Source organism: Lytechinus variegatus, chromosome 19 (genome assembly GCF_018143015.1).
Source record: "Lytechinus variegatus isolate NC3 chromosome 19, Lvar_3.0, whole genome shotgun sequence".
NCBI lineage: Eukaryota > Metazoa > Echinodermata > Echinoidea > Temnopleuroida > Toxopneustidae > Lytechinus > Lytechinus variegatus.
The window spans coordinates 18,134,222-18,142,201 of NC_054758.1; positions in this window are offsets into that span (position 1 = coordinate 18,134,222).

Below are 7,980 nucleotides of genomic sequence, written 5' to 3' on the forward strand. Positions count from 1 at the left end.
AGGCCTATTCTTTCATCTTTAAGTTGTATCAAAAATGGAATTGGCATCACTATATAGCAGGAATGCTTTTTGGCCTGAACGAGGGGGTAAAAAACTGCGAATTATTCAATGAAATGGGCAAATAGGCGAAGGGGGGGGGGGATTCGTCAGCCTCTGACGGGGGTAGGCCTCTGTGAAGGGCACGTCTTCAAATGAAGCTGATAGAGAAAATCCTACCTTTTCGTCTCCCAGGAGTTACAAAACAAAAGTGACATTTTGCAAAACAGGAACGCTGTTTGTCTCAATAGGGCTCACCGGGGCATTCCACGTCTTCTGCACTTCTTGAGTTCATCCATTAAGTTAGCAATTGTTTTGACAAGAAAGAAATTATGTTGGGTTTATTTATTGATTCGTCAAAAGCCTTTGATACTCTCGATAATTTCATTTTGTTACACAAACTCAGTAATTATGGTATAAGGGGTGTGTTATTAGATTGGTGTCAAAGCTGTTTAATTGATCGTAAATAGTTTATATATGTTAACAATATTACTTCCGAAATATAATGCAGCAGACGTGGAATGCCCCGGGGTTCAATTTTAGGCCCGTTGTTATTTCTTATTTACATGAATGATATAAAGAATGTGCCGTGTCATCTTGATTTTATTCAGTTTGCAGATGGTACCAGTGTTTTCATGTCACATACAAACCCTCAGTTACTAAACGATAAGTTCAATCGTGAATTGGTACTTTTAGATAAATGGTTATCTGTAAATAAACTAGTACTTATTAAAAAAAATAACTACACGATATTTACGAATAGGCATTTAGATACACAATTTAATGTAAATATGGGGAATAAAAAATTTCATTAGTATCTTCATTAACTTTTTAAGGGTGACAACAGACAACAAATTAACATGGCATGAACACATTGGTATCATCTGTAACAAAATTCCAAAGGAGTTGGTATTTCCAACAGAATACGATTCTTGCCAAAATTCATATTGATGACTATATATAGTGCAATTATTTTACCTTATTCAAACTGCATATATTGTAATATAGCCTGGTGTAATTAAAATAACTCATATATAAGCAGACTCTTCTTATTGCAGAAAAAGGTTGTTCGTATCAATATAAAGTCCTCTTATTTCGCCCACTCGAAGCCACTTCTTTCTAATTACAGATTTTGAATATTTATGATTTAAATCTCTATAATAATATTGGAATTTTTATGTATCTTTGTTGCAGAAATAAAATTCCCATTCAAATTTCAAACTATTTTCAATTCAATTCTGATTTTCACAATTATAATACAAAATCATCCATCAAATATAATTTTCTTCAAACAAGAAAAAAAAAACAGCTCAAAATGTTCTTTTTCTTTAAAGGTCCAGAAATTTGGAACAATATTAAAGTAATTATAAGTAAAAAACCAACATTGAACTCATTCAAAAGGATATATGGGCACTTTTTGTTACAGCGCGATAATGCATGTGTATAAAGTGTGTGTATGTTTGTGTGAGTGTATACATGATTATGTTTAATTGTAAATTATTAACTTAGTGATTTTTTTTTGTATTACATTGAAATTCATAATTTGATATATTTTACGTGTACTTATTGTTTTTTAAGGGGATAACCTAGATAAGTAATTTCACTTTTGTTATCCCCTCCACTTTATTGTAATAAAATTTATGTTTACTTTGTACACTTTTATTTTGATCGTGGAAATTCAATAAATTCATTTATTCATTCAAAATGGCGAATTTTCCTAGAAATGGGCAATATACGGAAAAGGGGTGGGTGATTTTTTGAGCCCCTTACAGGGTAGGCTTCAATGTGCCAGCACGTCGTTATATGTAGCAGATAGAAAAATACTACTATTTTGTATCCAAATGGTTTTAAGACAATGGAAGTGGTTTGCTATATAGGAGAAACATTTTTTTGCCTCAATGTGGGCTCTAAATTCGCAGATTTGTTAATAAAAAAGGTAAAATACGGAAAAGGGATTGATAATTTCGGGAGCCCCTGACGAAGGTAGGCTCTGCTGTATCAGCACTTCTTTATGTGTAACTGATAGAATAAATGCTACTTTTTCGTCTCCAAGTGAATTAAGGCAATGAAATGGAATTGATATATAGCAGAAACACCTTTTTGCCTCAATGGGGGTCCCAAATTTACAGATTTTCCTGTAAATTAGCAAAATACGAAATAGGGGTTGGGTGACTTCAGTCGCCTCCTGAGGGGGTAGGCACATGTGCCAGCACTTCGTTATATGTAGCAGATAGAGAAAATACTACTTGTTTGTATCCAAGTGGTTTTAAGACAATGAATGAAAGTGGTTTGCTAAATAGGAGAAACATCTTTTCGTGAAGCCCCAAGCCTTGGTCTGCATCCATACAAAATAAGAATGAACAACAGTAAAGATCTCTTAAAGTTTACTTCATAACTTTATAGAACGAAAATACACAAAACAAATTAATATACAGTTCCATATCCATTGATACATTTACATTGACATAGGTGATATAAACTTAACTAGACTTATCGGAAACTTGGGCCTCTTTCATACAGAGTATGTAACTTTGCCATTATTGGCAACTACCATGGCAACAGGGCTCAGCAGCCAATCACAATCAAGGATTACATGGAAGTTACAATAACAGTAAATTCACGATAGCTGTAAGTCTTTATGAAACTGGACCCTCTTTCACCAATTAACATCTGTGTCACATATGGTGGAGTTTGATTTCTTAGTCCACGAGTACTGAAGTGTTCCACCAAAAGTACATCCATGTAACATTCTGTGGAGACAAGTTGTGTATAACATAAAGTGCCTTTCTTCATTCATTGAGTAATATAAAAGTAAAGAAGAATTAATTTCCTTGGGCTCGTAACACAAATCTTAGCGATCATCGTATAATATCGTATCGTGGAGCGTCGTGGCCCAGTGGATAATTCTTCTGACTTTGAAACAGAGGGTTGTGGGTTCGAATCCCTGCAATGGCGTAATTTCCTTCAGCAAGAAATTTATCCACATTGTGCTGCACTCGACCCAGGTGAGGTGAATGGGTATACCCGGCAGGATTAATTCATTGAATGCATGAGCGCTAAGACGCAGCTAGAGCTAAAGCCGGGGGTAATAATAGTAATAACAATAACAACGCGCCTCGGAATAGAACATTTGTAGATAGATGGCGCTATATAAATGCCTATTATTATTATCATATATTTTTTGCGACTGATTGCATAGACTATACAATGTACAATCAATCGTAAAAATCAAGTTCGATTCATCGGCAACCTTTGTGTTACGGGACCTTGGTCAGTTTCATCCTGATACAATGTAAAAATCTTTTTCATAAGTGCACGTGATATGAAACAAAAATGCTTTACCCCTTCCATAATGACACTTCTGTTGGTATATAAAAACTTATTCAAATCACTTATCCAGAACTATACAGACATTTATGTGTCACCTAGCTTGAGATACATGTATATAGCCCGAGAATAAGATACAAATTATTTAGTCAAAGCAGGTATAATAAAACTTTAATAAAATATGTGCTCTACGATAAACAAGTCTAAATGATGAAATTATGTATCTTATAAAACCATATAAAAGTCATAAAAGTTTCCATAATTGCATTTTGAATTTTTGCAATAGAATAGACAAGTATTTCACGTTGTAGAGTGTTTAATCAACACAATTGTACTTACAAAGATGTAAGTACTGACGGCTTTTGGCATTTAGAAACATTTAAATTAATGAAAAATTCAGCGGAGAAAAATATTAGCAGCATTCTGTCCACAGAAACATCGTATCATAGGACATCATAATAGTACCCATCTGTCCACCTCAAATTTGAAATGATGGCTGCAATGCTTTCTGGGATTAAATTAATTCAAAGTCAGTGCCGCGTCATTCCCGCGGGAATTCCACAAGTGCCCTTTCATTACCTATTTCCATTGTGCAGGAAAGCTAAGAAGGCACATAGCGCCTTTATCCTTTACTGCAGGATTCCTGCTCCCCCACTCCGGGGGGGGGGGGGGGGGGGACTTTCATTGACGAGTGGATACCGGGCGTGACCATGGGGTCTCGAAAAGTACTGTAAACAAGTATTTTCCATATTCTGAAAATGCACCCCTTAACAAGTGTTGGCATGTCACACCCTACCGTTATCAATACTGGAAACAGAACGATACTCTTAGCAAGTATTCAGAACCCCTCAACAAGTACAGCGATATTGTAATTGCTATATGTCACGGACGTCGGTTTAAAGCCCATTTTACACCTTCACGGATGCAACACGGATCATCACGGATCTCAGTCCGTGATGATCCGGGGTGCCAAATTTGTATTTTCTAGCATTCCCGGAGTGAGTACGGAGTTAACTGGTTATTAACACGGATATGTACGGAAAAGTACGGATTCTACAAGGATAGGCAAGGTAGCAATAGGGATCCTGTTTGATATGCTCCCGGAGCCAACACGGAATACCCGGATGATCACGGATGTTACTGGGTCTTTACACGGACCTTACCACTTCTTGTCGCCGGCATCTTGCTAGAATGAAGTTTCGTCCCTTTTTGCAGCATCTGGAGCATGCTCGTGCTTGGTTATGAATACGGACTATTGTTCATGTACGCAAACAATACAAACATTTGACCCCGGATAAAGCCGGTATCAACAAGGATCACCCGGCTCTTACAAGGAGCCTCCCGGATGCATTCGGTAGCTACACGGATGTACAAGGAGGCTACAAGGATGAACACGGATGATTATCAATCCGTGTACTCCAGAATGAAAAATTGAACATGTTCAATTTTTCTCCCGGACATGCCGGTACATCAAGGATGGCGCCGGATGAGTAGCCGGAGTGTACACGGTAGTCCCGGACTGTACACGGATGACCCCGGATTGACAATCCGGGATGATCCGTGTTGCTTCCGTGAAGGTGTAAATTCAAAAGCAAATATTAGAATTGCATGGCATTTAAGAGGCGTCCACAACAGTTTATAATACAGGTTCACAAATGAAAGGTTTTTTTCCACACAATGCAGAAAATCTTGTTTTAAACACCTACAACTCACTTCTTCAGTAGCAACCAAATTATGCATTGAACTAGTAAAGGAGAGTCCTCTGAAGTCTGAAACGTATACATTCGTAATTCCGAAGGTTCGTTGATCCGAAAGCGAAATAAGGTTCGTTGTTCCGAAGGTTCGACAATCCGAAAACGAAATGAGGTTCGTTGTTCCGAAGGTTCGTTAATCCGAAAACGAAATAAGGTTCGTTGTTCCGAAGGTTCGTTTATCCAAAAACGAAATGAGGTTCGTTGTTCATTTCGTTTTCGGACAGACGAACCTTCGGAATTACGAACCTCATTTCGTTTTGGATTAACGAACCTTCGGAATTACGAACCTCATTTCGTTTTTCGGACTAACGAACTTTCGGAATTACGACTCTCATTTCCTTTTCGGATTAACGAACCTTCGGAAGTACGCCACAAATGTTCGGATTAACGAACCCTTTTCCGTTTTCGGATTAACGAACATCGAGGTAAAGGCAATTTACGTGTTTGGGAATTGCGAACCTTCGGAATTACGAAGTGTAACCCCTCTGAACAGACCATCCAAACATGGACAAGGAGAGTTGCTGGGGAGTAATTCTGATCAGCTGATCTCCAGCTAAATCTCCTGAAGACGAGTCCCTTTGACATACTCCTTTGCCGACTTGATTTGTTTTTAACCATTTATTTGTCTTGCTTTTACGTGAAGAATCGTAATGTTGTTAGAACTTTTGTTATATTTCCATTTGTGTGAATGAGAGAGGGTATAAATCATATTTTTTGCCGTCCAACTTCTGCATCAGGCTCGATTCGAACAGCAGGTACAGTGTTGAAATCTTTCCCTACCGAATGATACATTACTGTACAGTGTTTATAAAAAAAAAGAAAACCGGGAGAGATTTGAAAAGTCTAAAAAATGTTTGTTTCAAATTATGAACTCTATATTTTGTTGACAAAAGATGCTCTGGGGTCTTGTTTTTCATGTGTTATTAAAAAAATAGTTTCGTTCATGCTTGAGCGAACACGGAATGTTTTTGTCTGGGGTTAAAAAGGAGACTTGCGCCAAAATGGCATCAAATGATAAATATGATGATCGTACTTCTTGCTAATTAGCAGACTTCCTTTTAATCTTTTCATTATCATCGCCATAAGTTTTGAATTATGCGGTCAAATTCATTTCCAAATCTACTAATTAGCTTAAATATTTCTGTTGTTCCATTTCAATATGTTCTGTTTTAGCATCGAATATTCCTTCTTTAGGCAAAAACAATTTTTTAAACCGAAGTAGTGGAGAGCGTGTTTTTTTTTCAAATCCTTTTATTGTGTGCTACAAAAGTTATGGTGCCTTTGAACAGTGTCATACTGATGGGCGGGGGCTTTGGGTGCTCCCCCCCAAAAAATGAGAATAAAAATCATGACCAAGAAAAAAAAAGGGGAAAAATAACAAAAACATAGAAAGTGAAATATGATTTGATTTTCTAAATATTATGTCAAATAGTCACACAATTTGATATTTTAATGAAAAAAGTGGAACTTATTGCTTGCTAGCTTCACAACTTTTTAATACATTTTACCCGATCTGCCATATCTTGCTCCTTCAAAATGGACTCAGTACACCATTGCCATTGAAAGACATGAATCCTTTCCTATTTGTCCTGTCAAGCACATAATTAAACTTGGTGAAGGATTCAATAACCCCTTGAAAATAGGATAAAATAAAATGTTTGAATAATTACAAACTCTCCCAAGTAATAATGCAAATCTTCCTACTTGGGTTGACAAAAAGTCTTATTTTCTTACTTGTGAAGGAAAATTCAAAGGTAAAAGAAGTTTAAATGAAAAACAAAATAAATAAATTTGTAAATGAAATTTGACAGCATAATTTGAAAATTATGGCAAAGATAATGAAAAGTTTAGGGAAATTCCGGTGATTAGCCATAAGTCTTATCGCCAAATTTCTCATTTCTGCCATTTTGGCGCAAGCCTCTTTTGAACCCCCCGACAAAAACGTCCCGTGTTCGCTCAAGCATGACCAAAAATCGTTTTTTTAATGGCATTTCAAAGATAAGATCTCAGAGCATCTATTAACATCAAAATATAGGTATAATATTTGAAACAAATTTTCATAGACTTTTCAAACTGTCCCGTTTTTTTATAGGCACTGTATAACAACCTGATCGATAGGGCATGACAGTGCACAGCCAACAATTTTTCTTAGCTTTGGTATCTTTGATGTCAATTATATTCCCTTCAATATGCAGCAGGCTTATGAAACCATACATGTTCTTCCTGTGTGGAGATATTCAGAAGATAATAGTCTTTAACGGTTCCGACGTCAGCCTCTTTTTTTAATTGAAAACAAAATGTTTGTATGTTCACTGTTATTCACGTCTTTTGCTGCCAAATATCTAATACCCTTACTTACCATTTTTTTTAAATCAAGTGCACACCTAGTAACCAATAATGCATATAGCATTTCCATTTATTTGAAAGCAGGATAAAATGCAGATTACTCACGGGCATGGGCCCTGGTGCACTGTGCCGGGATCGAGCCTTGGACTTTCCATGTATACAGTGCGTATCAAAAAAAGTTTAGACTTTGAAAAAGCCCTTGGAATTAAAAAAATATACAACATGTGGGTATTTTTTTCACTTATAATCTTGGCTTTGGGTCTCATCTATCCAATGACTGTAAAAGTTTTGACAGTATATTACACTTGAGTGAGCACTGTTCATTTCTTGTAAAGCTCGCAGAAATCTGTTTGCGAAGAAATGCTCGTTTTTACGATGCGTCAAAGGGAAAGGCGAAATAAAACTTACCCTGCGAAACATTTCTCATACAATACCCTTGCACCTTTAGTCAATTGAAATAGACCGCATACATTCAAGCATTTTTTAAACAATTTTGCCACCCAAATTGAAATTTTAA